Raw genomic sequence first — 20,271 nt, forward strand, 5'->3', positions numbered from 1 at the left:
ACTTACAAGCTCACTTTGTTGTCCGTCTGACTGTTAAGAATTGTTTTTCTCAGGAACGGCTAAAGGTATAACGTTCAAATTTACGCCGTATGTTAAAGTCTACGGTTCCTTGGAGGTGTAGAAACTGGAAATTTCAGTCAAAAGATAGGTCTATTTATGTCACATACACTAAGTGATCAAAAGTATCCGGACACCTGGCTGAAAATGACTTAAAGGTTCGTGACGCCCTCCATCGGTAATGCTGGGATTCAATATGGTGTTGGTCCACCCTCAGCCTTGATAAGAGCTTCCTCTCTCGCAGGCATACGTTCAATCAAGTCCTGGAAGGTTTCTTGGGGAATGGCAACCCATTCTTCACGGAGTGCTGCACTGAGGAGAGGTATCGATGTCGGTCGGTGAGGCCTGGCACGAAGTCGGCCTTCCACAACACGCCAAAGGTGTTCTATAGGATTCAGGTCAGGACTCTGTGCAGGCCAGTCCATTACAGGGATGTTATTGTCGCGTAACCGCTTCACCACATGCTGTGCATTATGAACGGGTGCTCGATCGTGGTGAAATATCCAATCGCCATCCCCGCATTGCTTTTCAACAGTGGGAAGCAATAAGGTGCTTAAAACATCAATCTAGGCCTGTGCTATGATAGTGCCACACAAAACAATAAGGCATGCAATCCCCCTCCATGAAAAACACGACCACACCACAACACCAGCGCCTCCGAATTTTACTGTTGGCACTACACACGCTGGCAGATGACGTTCACCGGGCATTCGCCATACCCACACCCTACCAGAGGATTGCCACATTGAGTAGCGTGATTCGTCACTCCACACAACGTTTCTCCACTGTTCAATCGTCCAATGTTTATGCTTCTTACACCAAGCGAGGCGTCGTTTGGCATTTACCGGCGTGATGTGTGGCTTATGAGAAGCCACTGCACGACTAAATCCTTGTTTCCTCACCTCCCGCCTAACTGTCATAGTACTTGCGGTGGATCCTGATGCAGTTTGGAATTACTGTGTGATGGTCTGGATAGATATCTGTCTGCCTATTACACATTACGACCTTCTTCAACTGTTGGCGGTCTCTGTCAGTCAAAAGACGAAGTCTGCCTGTACGATTTTGTACTGCACGTGTCCCTTGACGTTTCCACTTCACTGTCACATCGTAAAAAGTGGACCTAGGGATGTTTAGGAGTGTGGAAATCTCGCCTACGGACGTATGACACAAGTTACACCCAATTACCTGACCACGTTTAAGTCCGTGAGGTCCGCGGAGCGCCCCATTCTGCTCTCTCACGATGTCTAATGACTACTGAGGTCGCTGGTATGGAGTACCTGCAAGCAGGTGGCAGCACAATGCACCTAATACGAAATACGTATGTTTTTGGGGGTGTTCGGATACTTTTGATCACATAATTTTGATGCTCGAAAACTAAATCATTAAACCTTCTAGAGTGCTTCTCGTTGACCTAGAATCATGGTATTTGGCAAGAAGCAACGTTTCACAGTACAAGTAAAGAAAAAATACGAAATTTGCTAATTTCTAACTACATAACACGAAAAAATATTTTGTGTAATTTTTTATCCGCCTGTGTGTTGTCCGTCTGTTAACACCCTTTTTCTGGAACACCTTTGGGTATCAAGTTTAAATTTATGTCACATGGCAAAGTCTATGGTCCCTCGGCAGTGTAAAATAATTTAGGCTTCCAAGTCAACGAAATCCAAAGATTCGGTCATTTATGCCACTTATTTTGATACTCGCAAAATCATCCATCAGATCTTATAAGGTACTTCCCGATGACGATGAATCATGAAAGTCGACAAGAAGCAAAATTCCGCAGTACAGTAAAGAAAAAGTCCTAAATTTGTTAATTAGTCACTATATCACACGAAAAATATCTTTTTGCACTCATCATACGTCTAACGCATGCATGTAAAAATAAAATGTAACTTGTAGTCATGTTTTAAAAAATAAAGAAAAATATTTAATCCAATCTTCTCTGTCTATGTACGTAAGTTGAAGTTCCCTGTTCGTTTCTTTTTCGTACGTCTGGGCTAGTCTGAGGAGCTACTTAGAGACTTCGATTCGGTCTTGGAATTCCTGGGGCTGATATACTGCAAGAATCGATATCGATAACAGGCAGAGGTCGTTGATGTTCTCGATTCTCAGGATGGATGAACTGACTTTGTACGGAACCCTCAATGCGCCTGTTCTGCTCGCACTAGGCCAGTTTTTCCTCGGTGGGAATACTGGAATCTGGGTGCATTAACGTCGTGAGGCTAATTTAGGAGCTACTTGAGTGAGACGTAGTGGCTGCAAGGTTAGGAATGCCGACTGCACCCGGGAAACCTGACCTCGTGCCCCTCCGTACCGCATCCAATTGACGCCACACGCCAGAGGATGACGTCGGCATTCGGACGGCATCGCGAGGTCCACTCTGTTTTGCGGAATTACTTTTTTTTTTAAAAAAATGTATATTTTTGACTAATGTAGGAACATTAAACATTGAAATATGTGTTTGTGTGCGTGTGCACGTGTGCACAGGGAGGAAGGCTGAGAAATAGGCTGTTGGCCGGTCAGTAATTGCAACCACCATGCGGCGGAGCGCAACAAATTTATGATTGGAATTAAGTGAACTACATCCTTTGATATGATTAGCATTTCAGGAACAGACACACAAAGCTAGTAGGAGCAACGGCATCTAACGTAGTGCATTTACGGAAAAGGTAGACAGCGGATTTCTCGATCTTAAACCGCATTACATGTTGGTTCACTGTGAGAAGATGGTGTCCCGCCTCGTGTAAGAAGGAGAACATCTCCAACTCATCTCCAACCATTTGTCTGAATTTAACAGTGGCATGATTGTGACAACTGAGAATACATCTTGGATATTCGGGAATCCAGTCGGATGTTCGCGTCATTCTCGGACAATATTTCAACAGCGTGCCTCGCTGTCTTCTTCAGGTGCTACCTGAGACTGGTCCTTGGGACGATCGAGCCCAGTATTTATGCCTGGAAAGAGCTGGGCGTTTCTTAATCGGTCAGCGCCGAGTCGAGTGTTCCGTCCGTGGTCCGCGCCCGCTTCAACGGACCCCTCCAGTCACGGATGATCCGACTGCCGTCCGCGCCCGTTTTGGACGTCCTCAACGGTTGTGGTCGTCATCTGAGGTATGTCAGACCCGATCTGAGATGTTGGGTACTCTGTCTCATGACTGTTACTATGACTTCCACTTCTGTTTCGTGCTGGGCGCTCCATAATCGGTCCGCGCCGCGTCGTGTGTTCCGTCTGTGGTCCACGCCCGCCAGACTCGGCTTCAATGCCCCCCTCCAGTCGCGGATGTTCCGACTGCCGTCCGCGCCCGTGCTCGTGCGAGAACGACGCGAACACCCGGCTGGATTCCCGAATGTCCAAGATGTCAACAGATCGCCGGGAAAGCATGAAGAATTACAACTGAGAATACAGTTTATCGTCCCGCGATATTGCTGCTCGCATTGTGGCCACTGCTGTCGTGGGAATAAGAAATAGATTGGCTCAAGAGCGTTGTACTAGAGGCCATGTATGATCTCAACAGCCCCACCTGACTAGAAAAAAAGGAAGAAAATTATGGATTAAAGTCCCTTCGACATCGAGGCCATCAGGAGACGGAGCACAAGCTGGTATTTTTCAAGGACGAGAAAGCAAATCGGCTCTACCCTTTCGAAGAAACCATCCTGGCATTTGCCTGGAGCGATTTAGATAAATCACGGGAAACCTAAATCTGGATGGCCGAACACGTATTTGGACCGTCTTTCTTCCGAATGCGAGTCCGGTGTCCTAACCACTGCACCACCTCGCTCGGTTACGCGACTAGAGTACGAGAGGGCAGAAACATTGTTAGCTCAGAAACGTACACCCACGTCACATACTTTGGGTCACGAATTGAGCCTTTTCTGTGGAAAGACAAGTATCCATATGGAGAGTGCAACGACGCGTAGCGCCCAGCAGGTGACCATAGCCGCCGGCTACTCTGAAGTGACAGCAGAGAGAGGTACGATCAACTACGGGTGGCGTCATGTCGTCCTCTCAGACGAGTCCCGGGCGTATTGGTGTGTGGATGCTACGCAGAGAGCGGACGTGACCAGATAGCATTTGTTTTCCCCTGGAAAGAAGGAAGCAAGATTGTTCTAACGTCCCGTCGACATCGAGGTCGTTAGAGATGGAGCATTACATCTACATCTACATGGATACTCTGCAAATCACATTTAAGTCCCTGGCAGAGGGTTCATCGAACCACCTTCACAATTTTCTATTATTCCAATCTCGTATAGCGCGCGGAAAAAATGAACACCTATATCTTTCCGTACGAGCTCTGATTTCCCTTATTTTATCTTGGTGATCGTTCCTCCCTATGTAGGTCGGTATCAACAAAATATTTTCGCATTCGGAGGAGAAAGTTGGTGATTGGAATTTCGTGAGAAGATTCCGTCGCAACGAAAAACGCCTTTTTTAAAATGATTTCCAGCCCAAATCCTGTATCATTTCTGTGACACTCTCTCCCATATTTCGCGATAATACAAAACGTGCTGCCCTTCTTTGAACTATTTCGATGTACTCCGTCAGTCCTATCTGGTAAGGATCCCACACCGCGCAGCAGTATTCTAAAAGAGGACGGACAAGCATAGTGTAGTCAGTCTCCTTAGAAGGTCTGTTACATTTTCTAAGTGTCCTGCCAATAAAACGCAGTCTTTGGTTAGCCTTCCCTACAACATTTTCTGTGCGTTCCTTCCAATTTCAGTTGTTCATAATTGTAATACCTAGGTATTTAGTTGAATTTACGGCTTTTAGATTAGACTGATTTATCGTGTAACCGACGTTTAACGAGTTCCTTTTAGCACTCATGTGGATGACCTCACACTTTTCGTTATTTAGGGTCAACTACCACTTTACGCACCATTCACATATCTTTTCTAAATCGTTTTGCAGTTTGTTTTGGTCTTATGATGACTTAATTAGTCGATAAACGACGTTGTCATCTGCAAACAACCGAAGATGGCTTCTCAGATTGTATCCAAAATCGTTGATATACATAGGGAACAGCAAAGGGCCTATAACAATACCTTGGGGAACGCCAGAAATCACTTCTGTTTTACTCGATGACTTTCCGTCAATTACTACGAACTGTGATCTCTCTGACAGGAAATCACAAATCCAGTCACGTAACTGAGACGATATTCCATAAGCACGCAATTTCACTATGAGCCGCTTGTGTGGTACAGTGTCAAAAAGCCTTCCGGAAATTCAGAAATACAGAATCGATCTGAAATCCCTTGTCAAGAGCACTCAACACTTCATGTGAATAAAGAGAGAGTTGTGTTTGACAGGAACGATGTTTTCTAAACCCATGTTGACTGTGTTTAAATAAACCATTTTCTTCGAATTAATTCATTATGTTCGAACACAATATGTGTTCTAAAATCCTGCTGCATATCGACGTCAACGATATGGGCCTGTATTTCAGTGGATTACTCCTACTACCTTTCTTGAATATTGGTGTGACCTGTGCAGCTTTCCAGCCTTTGGGTACGGATCTTTCGTCGAGCGAACGGTTGTATATGATTGTTAAGTATGGAGCTAATGCATCAGCATACTCCGAAAGGAACCTAATTGGTATACAGTCTGGACCAGAAGACTTGCTTTTATTAAGTGATTTAAGTTGCTTCACTACTCCGAGGATATTTACTTCTACGTTGTTCATGTTGGTAGGTGTTCTCGATTCGAATTCTGGAATGTTTACTTCGTCTTCTTTTATGAAGGCATTTCGGAAGGCTGTGTTTAGTAACTCGGCTTTGGCTGCACTGTCTTCGATAGTATCTCCATTGCTATCGCGCAGAGAAGGCATTGATTGTTTCTTGCCGCTAACATACTACTTCACATACGACCAGAATCTCTTTGGATTTTCTGCCAGGTTTCGAGACAAAAGTTTCGTTGTGGAAACTGTTATAGGCATCTCGCATTGAATTCCGAGCTAAATTTCGAGCATCTGTAAAAGATCGCCAATCTTGGGGATTTTGCGTCTGTTTAAATTTGGCGTGTTTGTTTCGTTGTTTCTGCAACAGTGTTCTAACCCGTTTTGTGTACCAAGCAGGATCAGATCCGTCGTTTGTTAATTTATTTGGTATAAATCTCTCAATTGCTGCCGATACTATTTCTTTGGATCTAAGCCACATCTGGTCTACCCTTATATCATTAATTTGGAATGAGTGGAGATTGTCTGTCAGGAAGGCGTCTAGTGAATTTTTATCTGCTTTTTTGAATAGGTATATTTGTCGCTTATTTTTCGAGCATTTGGGGTTACAGTATTCAGTCTCGCTACGACAACCCTGTATTCACTAATCCCTGTATCGGTTTTGATGCTCGTTATTAACTAAGGATTATTTGTTGCTAAGAGGTCAAGTGTGTTTTCACAACCGAATTGGGTCAAGGACGGGGAAGAAAGTCGACCGTGCCCTCTAACGGGAACCATCGTGGCATTTGCGTGGAGCGATTTTGGGAAATCACAGAAAACCTAAATACGGATAGGCGGATGCGAGTCCGATGTGCTAACCACTGCGTCTCCTCGCTCGGCCACGGCATCAGGGTGACTGTATGTAGTACCGCTGGATACACAACACGGTCACCTCTGCTTCACATAGCTGGTAATATGTACTGTTGTGGCCAGGCGAAACTACTTTCATCTGGCCACAACTGTGGATTCTGCGATTGCTCTGGGAGAAGGCTGATAAAACTATAACACTTGAAACATTACTTCCTTTTACTGCATTAATGAATGAAAGATTTACTTAACTTTGAAACATTTCTTTGCGACAGGATAATTTACACTGTGAAATAAAGTTTAGAGAGACGACCGTCATAGCAAAGACGTCGCATTACTATGCGCGAATGTACAGAGAGGCCATTGAGATTGCCAAACACTGCAATAATTTTGATAGAAATGATGAAGGCATTAAGCTGGATAAGATATGAATGTCAACATTGCAGCAACAGCGTGACTACCGATTAATTCCAGTTGAGAAAGTTGGCAATATCAGAGATCATAGCACAGCCGACGTCACGTGATTAACAGCGGCGCCCTCTGGATGGCTTATACATACGGCGCTCACTCGATCTCTCGTTGCAGTTCGCCGATTGTCCTCGGTGGATGCCTTCCGCAATCGAAGGCGAAAGGTCAGGGGAGAGTCTTATGTATGGACCACGGCATCTCAGCCCGTAAGTATTAAGTGATGACAACACCTGCCGTGAAAGCCTTCTTCTATTACTGTGACAAAAGTAATGGGATACCGATATGCGCATATGCAGATGGCGTTAATGTCGTGTACACAAGGTAGAAAAGGCCAGTGCTTTGACGGAGCTGTCATTTCTACTCAGCTGATTCATTCGAAAAGGTTTCCGACGTGAGTATGGCTACAGGATGAGAATTAACACTCTTTGAAAGTGCAATAGTTGTTAGAGCTAGACAGACGCATGGGTCATTCCGAGTTGCACAGTGTCAAGAGTGTTCAAACGGCTCTGAGCACTATGAGACTTAATATCTGAGGTCATCAGTATTCTAAAACTTAGAACTACTTAAACCTAACCAACCTAAGGACATCACGCACATCCATGCCCGAGGCAGGATTGGAACCTGCGACCGTAGCGGTCGCGCGGTTCCAGACTGAAGCGCCTAGAACCGCTCGGCCACACCGGCCGGCAGTATCAACAGTGTGTCGAAGGTACCAAATTTCAGGCGTTACCTCTCACCACAGACAACGCACTGGCCGACGGCCTTCACTTCACGACCGAGGGCAGCGGGATCTACGTGGAGCTGTCAGTGCTAACAGACAAGCAACTCTTCGTAAAATAACAGCAGAAATTAGTGAGGCGGAATTTGGCGTTAACAGGCTACGACGGCAGACGACCGGCCCGAGTGGCTTTGCTAGCAGCACGAAATCGCCTACAGCGTCTCCCCAGGGCTCGCGACCATATCGGTCGGACCTCAGACGACTGAAAAACCGCTGCCTGGTCAGATGAGATTCGACTTCAGTTGCTAAGAGCTGATGATAGGGTTCGAGTGTGGCGCCGAGCCCACGGAGCCAAGGACTCGAGTAGTGACAAGGCACTGTGCAAGCTGGTGGTGGCTCCGGAACTGTGTGTGCTGTGTTTACATGGAATGGATAGGGTTCTACATCTACATTTATACTCCGCAAGTCACCCAACGGTGTGTGGCGGAGGGCAGTTTGTGTGCCACTGTCATTACCTCCCTTTCGCCGGCAGCGGTGGCCGTGCGGTTCTAGGCGCTCCAGTCCGGAGCCGCGCTGCTGCTACGGTCGCAGGTTCGAATCCTGCCTCGGGCATGGATGTGTGTGATGTCCTTAGGTTAGTTAGGTTTAAGTAGTTCTAAGTTCTAGGGGACTGATGACCACGGAAGTTGAGTCTCATAGTGCTCAGAGCCATTTGAACCTCCCTTTCCTGTTCCAGTCGCGTATGGTTCGCGGGAAGAACGACTGCCGGAAAGCCTCCGTGCGCGCTCGAATCTCTCTAATTTTACATTCGTGATCTCCTCGGAAGGTATAAGTAGGGGGAAGCAATATATTCGATACCTCATCCAGAAACGTACCCTCTCGAAACCTGGACAGCAAGCTACACCGCAATGCAGAGCGCTTCTCTTGCAGAGTCTGCCACTTGAGTTTGTTAACATCTCCTTAACGCTATCACGCTTACCAAACAACCCTGTGACGAAACGCGCCGCTCTTCTTTGGATCCTCTCTATCTCCTCTGTCAACCCGACCTGGTACGGATCCCACACTGATGAACAATACTCAAGTATAGGTCGAACGAGTGTTTTGTGAGCCACCTCCTTTGTTGATGGACTACATTTACTAAGGACTCTCCCAATGAATCTCAACCTGGCACTCGCCTTACCAACAATTAATTTTATATGATCATTCCACTTCAAATCGTACTGTACGCACACTCCCAAATATTTTACAGAACTAACTACTACCAGTGTTTGTTCCGCTATCATATAATCATACAATAAAGGAGCCTTCTTTCTATGTATTCGCAATACATTACATTTGTCTGTGTTAAGGGTCAGTTGCCACTCCCTGCACCAAGTGCCTATCCGCTGCAGATCTTTCTGCATTTCGCTACAATTTTCTAATGCTACAACTTTTCTGTATACTACAGCATCATCCGCGAAAAGCCGCATGGAACTTCCGACACTATGCACTAGGTCATTTATATATATTGTGAAAAGCAATGGTCCCATAACACTCCCCTGCGGTACGCCAGAGGTTACTTTAACGTCTGTAGACGTCTCTCCATTGATAACAACATGCTGTGTTCTGTTTGCTAAAAACTCTTCAATCCAGCCACACAGCTGGTCTGATATTCCGTAGGCTCTTACTTTGTTTATCAGGCGACAGTGCGGAACTGTATCGAACGCCTTCCGGGAGTCAAGAAAAATAGCATCTACCTGGGAGCCTGTAACTAATATTTTCTGAGTCTCATGAACAAATAAAGCGAGTTGGGTCTCTCACGATCGCTGTTTCCGGAATCCATGTCGATTCCTACATAGTAGATTGTGGGTTTCCAAAAACGACATGATACTCGAGCAAAAACATGTTCTAAAATTCTACAACAGATCGACGTCAGAGATATAGGTCTATAGTTTTGCGCATCTGCTCTACGACCCTTCTTGAAGACTGGGACTACCTGTGCTCTTTTCCAATCATTTGGAACCTTCCGTTCCTCTAGAGACTTGCGGTACACGGCTGTTAGAAGGCGGGCAAGTTCTTTCGCGTGCTCTGTGTAGAATCGAATTGGTATCCCGTCAGGTCCAGTGGACTTTCCTCTGTTGAGTGATTCCAGTTGCTTTTCTATTCATTGGACACTTATTTCTATGTCAGCCATTTTTTCGTTCGTGCGAGAATTTAGAGAAGGCGCTGCAGTGCGGTCTTCCTCTGTGAAACAGGTTTGGAAAAAGGTGTTTAGTGTTTCACCTTTGCGCGTGGCATCCTCTGTTTCAATGCCATTATCATTCAAGGGTGTCTGGATATGCTGTTTCGATCCACTTACTGATTTAACGTAAGATTCTACAACAGATCGGTCTCAGAGGTATAGGCCTATAGTTTTACGCATCTGCTCGACGACCCTTCTTGAAAACTGGAACTACCTGTGCTCTTTTCCAATCATTTGGAACCTTCCTTTCCTCTAGAGACTTGCGGTACACGGCTGTTAGAAGGGGGGCAAGTTCTTTCGCGTACTCTGTGTAGAATCGAATTGGTATCCCGTCAGGTCCAGTGGACTTTCCTCTGTTGAGTGATTCCAGTTGCTTTTCTATTCATTGGACACTTATTTCTATGTCAGCCATTTTTTCGTTCGTGCGAGAATTTAGAGAAGGCGCTGCAGTGCGGTCTTCCTCTGTGAAACAGCTTTGGAAAAAGGTGTTTAGTGTTTCACCTTTGCGCGTGGCATCCTCTGTTTCAATGCCATCATCATCCCAGGGTGTCTGGATATGCTGTTTTGATCCACTTACTGATTTAACGTAAGACCAGAAAGTCCTCTCGTCCAGCTGAATCGATCATTGGCTGGAAATGGTTATGTTCGGCTACTTGGAGACCATTTGCAGCCATTCGTGGCCCTCTTGTTCCCAAACGACAATGGAATTTTTATGGATGGCAATGCGCCATGTCATCGGGCCACAATTGTTCGTCATTGATTTGATGAACATTCTGGACGATTCGAGCGAATGATTTGGGCATCCAGACCGGCCAATATCAATCCCATTCAACAATTACGGCACATAAATGAGAGGTCAGTTCGTGTACAAAATCCTGCACCGACAACACTTTCGCACTTATGGATGGCAATACAGACAGAATGGCTCAATATTTCTGCAGGGGACTGCCAACGACTTGTTGAGTTCATGCGACGTTGAGCTGCAGAACTACGCCGGCAAAAGGAGGTCCGACACGATAACAGGAGGTATCCCATGACTTCTGTCATTTCCGCACGATTTCTCTTATGTTACATTATTTTTAAAGTAACATGATATTGAGGTAACTGACTGATAAGAGCAGCATCTGTATAATGTCAAAGAAAACGGATTACCTCAGAACGATTTTTTCATTCTGTACGCAGGGTACAGGAAGGTCGGATTATATTCTCTCCACCTCACCCTGGTTAGTCGTCACTGCCTTGGACGGGAATAATTCTTTTCATTCTGATGGTGGTGATGTCTTTACCGGGTCTTGTCCGTGGTTTTCCGAAAGCTATCACGCTGCTTTGAAGCTGCTGCCACAATACGCGGTGCATAAATGTGTGGCATTGCAGTGAATGGTTCATTGGGGCATTACTTTAAATGGATAGTGATACGAAGGACGCTTGCGTCCGGACCTGGACTGTGGGCATTTTAATGAGCTGGTTTTCTAGTGTGATTGTGGTGGGAAGTTACACCTCAACTGACCACGAAGGGGGTTTTAAGCCAGGAAGCTTCTACCTCCAAGGATGCAGTTAACCCTTCGGTGGGCGGGCCTTTCATACTTCCGTGAGTGGGCGCGTTGCGGCTTTTGCACCGCAATTAGTTTTACATTTTTAACCTAAGGAAAAACAGTCATCCCATCAGTAATAAATAGGTAAAATGCATAAATTTCTTTTTCTGTAATTTCAGCACTTGCTTTTGGATCTGGAAAAACTTGGTTTTAGAAGAAAAAGAAAGCGGTTCGCTTATCCAAATTCGCTAGTACGCTCCTGTGACGATTTACCCTTAGGACCATAATGTTAGCACCACGTAATGCCAGTCCCAAAAAACACGGCGTCATCTTGTCCATCTTTCTCGCCGGTGGTGATCGCACATATTTCCACTGCTTGCTTTGCTTCTTTGTCTCACGGTCATAGCGACCTACTCACCATTCGTCTACGGTGATTAGGCGACTATCAGAAGTCACCAAGATTCGGCTTACACAGTTGTTGCCTCGGTTAGGGGTGTTTCTAGAATGGGAGTGAGCAACTGTGAAACCCAGCGGGCTGCGGCCGTTGTGTTTAAAATGTCGTTTCAATATTTTCAAAACTGATCGATGACCAATTTTTACTTTTCCCGCTATCGCCTCCGTTGCGATACGCCAGTTTCCGAGCATTGGCGCCTCCACTTCCCTTCGGATTCCATGCTCTCCACAGAGGTGGTCTGCCACCTCAGTGTTCATCTTTCAAGCCTGTCTGATCACACTGCAATAGTCTGCGCCTCCTAATCACAGTCTTGTGTGATGGTGCACTGTACTGCACGTGTCTGCAAACTCAGCATAGATTTTATTAGCGTTGTTCCCCATCAAATGTGAAAAATTGGCCAGGTTCTAGCAGTATTCCCGCACTAAGGCTCCGTACAAACATAATTATGTATGTATACAGTTCATCCATTCTGGGAATCAAGAATCTCGAAGAACTTTGGCTGCTATCGACATTGATACTCGTGCCATTTCGGTCCCAGGGATTTCAAGAAATGTTTTCATTTCAATAATATAAATGTGAAATAAAATCATGCAGTAGGCAGGTGATCATTATTATAATAATCAGAACGTCTGCATTCAGGCTGACTGCGTCGCAGTGGTAGAAAGCAAACATCAGGCGAGCAATCACTTTATTGCTCATATAAAGCGTTCGAAAGTTATCCAGGAGCGATTGTTGTATGCAGACACGGCATTTGTTGTTCCCCATCAAATGTGAAAAATTGGCTAAATAGTGTTGGTTGGGGTCTCAACGATCTTATACCCTGTTCCCACTGATGAGAATAACCCGTAAATTATATGAATCAATCTGTCGTTGAGGTAAGAGTTTGTTGCAATTTTTCACTCGATACAGATTGTACTGGCAGGGAGTGTGTCCACTGACTAGTCGGATCTGTAGAATTAATTACTATCCTTCTTCAAAACCTGTCCTTTTGTAAAACCCAATAACCACCCTCTTCATCTTTTTGGGTTAAATTCAATCGTTGGACTAATCGTCTTTATTTCAGATTGAAGTGTATCGATGTTTGGATGCAGAGCAATCCCTTTTCCAGACTGTTGTAAAACGTCGTTTAAATCGTCAATATCGTATGCACCAGGTTCTATTTCCACCATTAATTTCCAAATGAAGTTAATTGTTACCTTCTGTGATATTCGGAATGCTGTTATAAGTCTCCAGTCCAATACTTCCGTTGCTTAAATCAGTCGGAGAAAGCAATTTGTGCGTGATACTGTAGCGTCGCGGAATAGTAAAGAGTTGAATATTGTCAAAGTTTCGTTTCTATGCCAAGAGCCAGAGGCAGTAGGTTAGCCAAGAGGTAAGAGGATTGCACATGTATCGGAATGTGTCGTCACTCAGGGGCAGTGGCCTGGTTACACACAACAGGCGAGAGAGAATTGCTTAGCACGTGGGTTTGTGTTAGACGGAGACTTTCGTAGAGTGTAAGACAGAGGTATAGCGTCAGCTGTACTGCATTTCATAACTTCACGTAAGTCTTCCGTAACAACACGTAACTCTAAGGGGCGAGTATGACAGATAAATCAGCAGTATAAGTGGAACGAACAAATGCGTTCATTACAAACGACCATGACATCAGGACGTCGCTCGTGCTTCATTTAAATACGCCAGCTTTGATAGCAACAAGGCACTCGAAGTTAGACTTGCAGTTAGATGTGTACTGGGACGCTGCGTAGCGTTAAGCTCAGTGATCGACATGTTAACCTTTATTAAGGAGATGTACAGTAAGGGTGTCCCATCCAGCAGCAGACGTGAGAGGACAGTACCAGCTCTGGTCCTCTCTGCTGCCACTGTCAATCATCAACCCAGGATTAGCAGACATCACGGCAGACTCGCTCGCCACCAATGCTGACCACATCAGTGAGCCGTCGTCGAGATTGTGCGGGGCCTATACATCTGCCATCACAACTGGGTGAGCCAATGACGCTGGGGGACTGCAGCCCGTTCCGCCCGTCCACCGCGGACGAGCCACCAGGAGGAACAGGGAAGAAGACGGGGTGGGATAGAGTACACCCCGCACTACGAGGACGCTTCTCGTGCCGACAGTGCCGGGACTCCAACCTGGAGCCTCCTACGCGCAGTGGCCTACTGTCTGCCGCAGAGCCGGCCGGCTAGCCGGCCGTGGAAGAAGTAGGGCATTCCACTGCTACATCACAGCATGCGGCGCTGCGCTAGCAAGACTGGTGCGGCCCGGAACTGGTGCATCGCTCCGACTCAGCGAAGGTTGTTGATATCATCAGCCAGCCTGTGTTACACGAGCCACATTGAACTCGGCAGGAATAACGGTGTCATGAATTAATGTTTCTTTGGCGTTTCTGACGCGTCCACAGTCATTTCCTAGCATCCTGACAACTGGAGTGGTCACCGCTCGGCTTCCAGTATATATATATATATATATATATAAAAGGAGGTGCATTAGGGATCCACCTGTCATATATATAAGGAGGTGCATTAAGGGTCAGCCAAGGTCCACATGCGATATATATATATGTGCTCCTTCATAAACGTTAGGAGAAACATGATGCACAGACGCCCACATAAGTAGGTACTGAAGTCTTGATGGCGACGAAAATTGTAGAACACACATCTTCTGTCAGTGAAGTATCGTTGTAACTCTTTCGGCGACTGCAGGTCTCCAAATGAGTTAACATAGTGACTTTATTTGTATTTCTTTTCTTTAACATACGCCACCCAGTGGATTCCTGGTCCCCCTGCAACATCTATAGTCACAATTCCACATTCCCCAATTTCCATGTAGTCTTCAGTATTGTATCCCGCATAAACACGCCACAGAATCTGGGAAAGCAGAATTTTTTCGTGACAAAGTTGAGCAGATCTGTATTTGTAAGCGATCGATCCAGTAGGGTAGCTGACGTGCTGTTTCTTCTTTTATTAATGAAGAGACCTATGTTTGGTTCGATTATAATGCGCAATTACTTCTGGGAGTATATATGCCCATTCGTATGAGATGCAAAGATTAAAGTGCGTCCACATATGACTTTTTATTGTTCTGTTCAGATATTCCACGATACTCATCTTCAGGTGCGTGAATTTTGAGCAGTTATGTGTGACATACCGTCCCATCACGGTCTTGAAATACCTTTGTAAAACTCTTCACTGCGGTCGGTTTGGAGGTTGTCAGGGCCCTGTCTGCAACAAACACTCAAACACATCTACGACATTCTCCCTATTTTTGATCTAACAGGTAATGTGCAGGCAAATTTGGAGTAAGTAATCAATAACCATTAAAATATACCTGAACTCACTATTCTTATCTGAATATTCACTGATATCTACTAGATCAGCCTGCCGTAAACCATCCAAACCTTTATAATCGTAGCATGCCTAGGAGGATATGTTTTGTTTTCTGGTTTAAGCAGTTCTCAAACTATTGTCTACATAATTATTTGATTATACCTCTCCCTCTCTAAGCTCTGAAATATTTGAGACAATTTCATTAGAATGAATGATATTGCACGCAGCAGCTGATACCATGAACAGTCATAGTTGATCTATTAGCTCACTGGGGTCGTCGTAGTATATTTACTGAGGAGGCTGATCGGCTGACTTTCATGCCGAATATCAATAGCATCACCACTGCTATACGAACTGTCTAATAATAATGGTTTTACAATGTCTGTATTTCGTACTGCGTTGATTTCCTGTGCATACTGCTCAACTGTAGTATTTCACCATACATTCCCAGATACTTCGGTGAAAATCCCAGTTTTTGAGGGTTTTAGGAAAACGAGGTTCAGTAGACGTGTTCTTTGAAATTCCCTATCCCCTATATGTATTGTTTTTTCATTTAAAGTTGTAGATTGTGTGTCCAAAATGTTCATAATTGCTTGTGAGAGATTTTTTGGCCACAAACAACACGACAACCATGCCTCAGCCACCATATTCACCAAATTTCTACTTCTTCGACTTTTTCCTCATCCCAAAACTGAAGAGACCTATGAAAGGACGAAGATTTTCAACGATCGAGGACATAAAAACTTCATCGCTGGAAGTTCTCAACGCTGTACCAAAAAGTGCTTATGAGAAATGTTTTGAGGATTGGAAGAAGCGTTGGCAAAAGTGTATTGTATCTGAGGGAGATTACTTAGAAGGGGACAACATGAATATTGATGAATAAATAAATATTTTTTCATAAAAATATATAGTCATCTACTTTTTGAACAGATCTCGTATATATCTACGTTCAAATCTACTGTTAGCAATTGACGCTGCAAATGCAGCACTGTTAGCAATTGACGCTGCAAATGCAGCAACTAAGTTAGGTAATTACTCTTACTACTTGATACTAGATGTAGAATAATTATATTTCGGAATTCTGTGTTCGTGAATGGCATCTCTTTCTCGCCCCTCTATCCACTGAAGAACTACACAACGTGAAAATGGAAGACATAACAGAATGACGCTGTGATTTTCTAGAGTAAGCACTTCGAAGCTGTGAAGTCAGTGATGGAGAACATTTTCTCCCGACCCTGCAATGTCTGTGAGTGAATCCTTGTCAGTATTCGCCAGTTCTAAAGTGCTTAGTCCCTTCAGCCGACTTCCTGGCGGTATCAATAAACTGCAGAGTTCAAAAAAGCCTCTCCAAGAGGCTGTGGCAATAATGGAAGCTGCAGTTCGAAAGTTCAGTGTTTTACCAGGTGAAGTTGGTGGTGTAGTTTCCAGTAAACTGCAGTCTGTGCTACATAAGAACACTGAATATTCAAATCTAGTTATTTTGTCCCGCTTATTTAATGGTGAAATTGTAGAATCCCTGAAAATATTATTGCTAACACATTACCTCTGTATAAATATCCTCCATAGACATCTTGCAAAGTTGAGCGATCTCTCTCCATTCATAACTGTCAGAAGACTGTACATGGCAACAGAACACTTGAAAAGGTACAAAGATATTTATGTGTTCAATAATTTGGTTTCATATTTATGTACAAATCTCTTAATTTCATGTTACATAAAATCTGGGCTCTGGTTGTCACATAGTGTTCCCCCCCACGTGCCTCACAGTTCTTTCGTGAGTTCATGCACGGCCCCAACGAAACATGTTACGGCATTTCTTCCTTCCTGGGCTGCATTTCCTTTCTCATGCCCCTCCCTCCCTGACCTCACACCTTTCCTTCTGCCCCCTCCTCCGATGGTTCAGGTGGCTCTAAGCACTATGGGACTTTACATCTGAGGTCATCAGTCCCCTCGACTTAGAACTACTTAAACCTAACCAACCCAAGGACATCGCACACATACATGCCTGAGGCAGGATTCGAAGCTGCGACTGTAGCAGCAGCGGCTGCCCCCCCCCCCTCCACCCTCTCTAGGTGTTCTTATTTATATAGACCTTGCTGTCCACCTGGTTTCTTGAATTCCTTCTGGTTTTGTTTCCCTTCCCATTTCATTTCATCTTTCATTTTTGGTCCCCCTTTGGGGTTTGGCTCCACTTCTAAAGTTCCTCTTCATAATGTGTGCCATTTCTTGAAGAACTCTCTTACTAGCATCTACAGCATCGATTCCTCTCCCTCCTCCTACTACTCCTCTTCCTACCTCACCATAGCACCCCCACCCCACTAGGTCACCAGCACATGTAGCCACTCTGTGTGGTGAGGCTGTTATGTATCCATGACAGCACAGTGATCACACTCTGGTACTTGAGCTGTTACCTCCCCATGTATACGTAGGAGTGGTTGCTTGTCATTTTGGAGCATCAGAACTCTCAACATTGGCCACTGTGCCAGAGGGGCCTTGCTGCAGCTGGGTGGGGCCCATAGGGAGAGCGTGTGCGTGTTGAACTCCAGAAAACTGGTTGCTCTTCTATGACTGTCTCTTCGGTTGGTAATGGATCATTTATTGCTGCTTAATAAGACCCTGTTTCCTTCCCTTCCCTAACTACACCATAGGAGGAGGCCCAGGCTTGCTGGTTTGGGGTGAAAAATTCTGACCTGCACTGGGATTGATGGGAATGCGTTCACCGCCATCGAGTCATTATTTTTTGTGGCAAATATAGAAGACACATTTGTCGAAGTAGAGTCTGTCAGTAAGATGCAGTCGCATTTGCTGTTGATCAAAACTTCTGACACCCAATCTGCAGCCCTTCATGCTTGTAACCATCTTGGCAACAACCTGGTGGCCATTACTCCAACATTACAATATGGTTCAAGCAATCATTTTTCGTAGTCTTTCAAACTGATGAGGAACTCGGGGCCAGTCTAGAACTACAGGGCATTCATTTTCTTCAGTGTGTTCAGAATGGACAATTGCACTGATACCGGCATTTTTATTCTGACATTTTAGGAATATACCGAACCAGAGGACAAGGGTGTGGGGTGAAGCTGAATGTCCTTGCACTGTATGGTGGACCTTCTGTGCAATGAATGTTACACCCACCCCATCAGGAGAGCCCCTGTGATCCGCTCCCTGTATATGTTGTCATGACTGTCATTATCCATGCTTGCCAGGTTGCCCAATTTACAAGAAAGAAGATACAGAAGTATAAGTCCCTTGATCATTTATCCCACAATGAGGCTTGTCAGAATATGGCTGACTTGGGCCTGTCAATGAATCTAACTGTGCCTCTGTTCCGCCCTTTCCCCTTCCTTCCTACCCTAGTCCTATCAACCTCTTCACCTCCCCTGCAATTCCCAGGCCCTCCCCTCTGCATGCCGCTCAACCTCGCCCTGCTGGGTAAGTCTCCCCTTCTTTGTCATCCACCATTGAAGGGTCTCACTCCTGGGACTCCTCCCCTGGTGCTTGCAGGTCAGAGGCCTGTTGCCACAAATTGGCCACAGAACATACTGTCCATGAGCCCTGAGGTCACACACTGATTTCCAGATGTTGCATAATCCTACTCTCCCTCCATGCCCTGCCCTCCTTGACCTATGAAAGAGAAGAAGAAATGTCTGATATTTATGGATGTCACCCAATCTTCGTTGATGATGCATGGTGACCCGGTGGCTCCAGCCTGTTTGCCTTGCATAATCAATGACACTGTAATGGATACTATCGTCACCTCATGTAGTTGCAATCCCTTAGTTGCATTTACTCGGCAGCTTGTGCCATTCTCCAGGAATCTCTTTTAACTGATGCTTACCCTTCGTGGGTTCTGTCGGAACCTGGTTGGCCATATGAGGACTTCCGGTGGGCTTGGGAATGCTTTGTCTCCTCCCAAGGTTCTTCTGCCCCTTTGTCATGGATGTGGACGACACTCCTCACCCTCCAAGATTGTCTGCAGCAGTCTTCTATTCTGGACCTTGCCCTTCCAGGTAGCCTTTGTATGGATTCATCAGCTGTTCCAGAATACTTCGTGAATACCTCGTTCCGAAGCGTTTTCCCCCTCTCAGTGGAGAGACAGTATTGTAGTTCCTATCCTTAAGCCCAGCAAGGATCTGTTGTCTCTCGATAGTTACCGGCCCAACAGTCTGACCAATGTCCATTGCAAGAAGATTGAACAGATGGCAGCTTGTTGGCTCAGTTGGGTCCTCAAATCTCAAGACCTTTCATCTCCTTCCAGTGCAGCTTTTGGGAGGGATGGTTTCCGATCGATCATATGCAACCAAGTAAGATTGTTGTCAAAATGAAAACCCAAGAAATGGCACTGGGGAACCAAGGTCAGGACTGTAGTATGGCAACAGAAATCTATCGACCTAGATTTAGGGATAGAATTGAAAATAGTGCGAGTGTGCCCACATGCAAGCGCTCCAGATGACATCCTGTAGCTATCATTCTGCAGAGCCCTCCAAGTGGGATCTAGCGCAAATACAGAAATCATCCACATAATACAGCAGGGGTGACCAATGTCTGGTGGAGGCTGCAAGTCCATTAATAGTGATGAGAAAAAGGGCACTTAATGTGGAGCGCCATTCTCCTGGGTCTGTGGAGAGCTGAGAATGGTGTCAGATTTAAATCTGAAGTTTGGCAGGCCTTTCCTCAGTGCTGCCATCTTGTTGCAGTATTCTTCGATCTTTGTAAGGCCTATGGGAGTCCTCACATATCCTCCATGACTGGGGTCTTTGGGGCCACCTCCCGATTTTATTTGCAAGTTCCTGCCACACCGGTTGTTAAGCCACATGTGGGGTGTTTACTGCAGAATTGATGGCCATCTGCCGTATTAAACAGTCCTCCCTCATCCGAGTTTTGTTATGTACAGACTCAAAGAGTGGCCTTCAGGTTGACGCTTGGGGTTTCTCCAGCCACCCCTTGGTCCCTGCTAGCTGTGGCCTCGCCGATCTCGG

Source organism: Schistocerca piceifrons, chromosome 5, assembly GCF_021461385.2.
Source record: "Schistocerca piceifrons isolate TAMUIC-IGC-003096 chromosome 5, iqSchPice1.1, whole genome shotgun sequence".
Lineage (NCBI taxonomy): Eukaryota > Metazoa > Arthropoda > Insecta > Orthoptera > Acrididae > Schistocerca > Schistocerca piceifrons.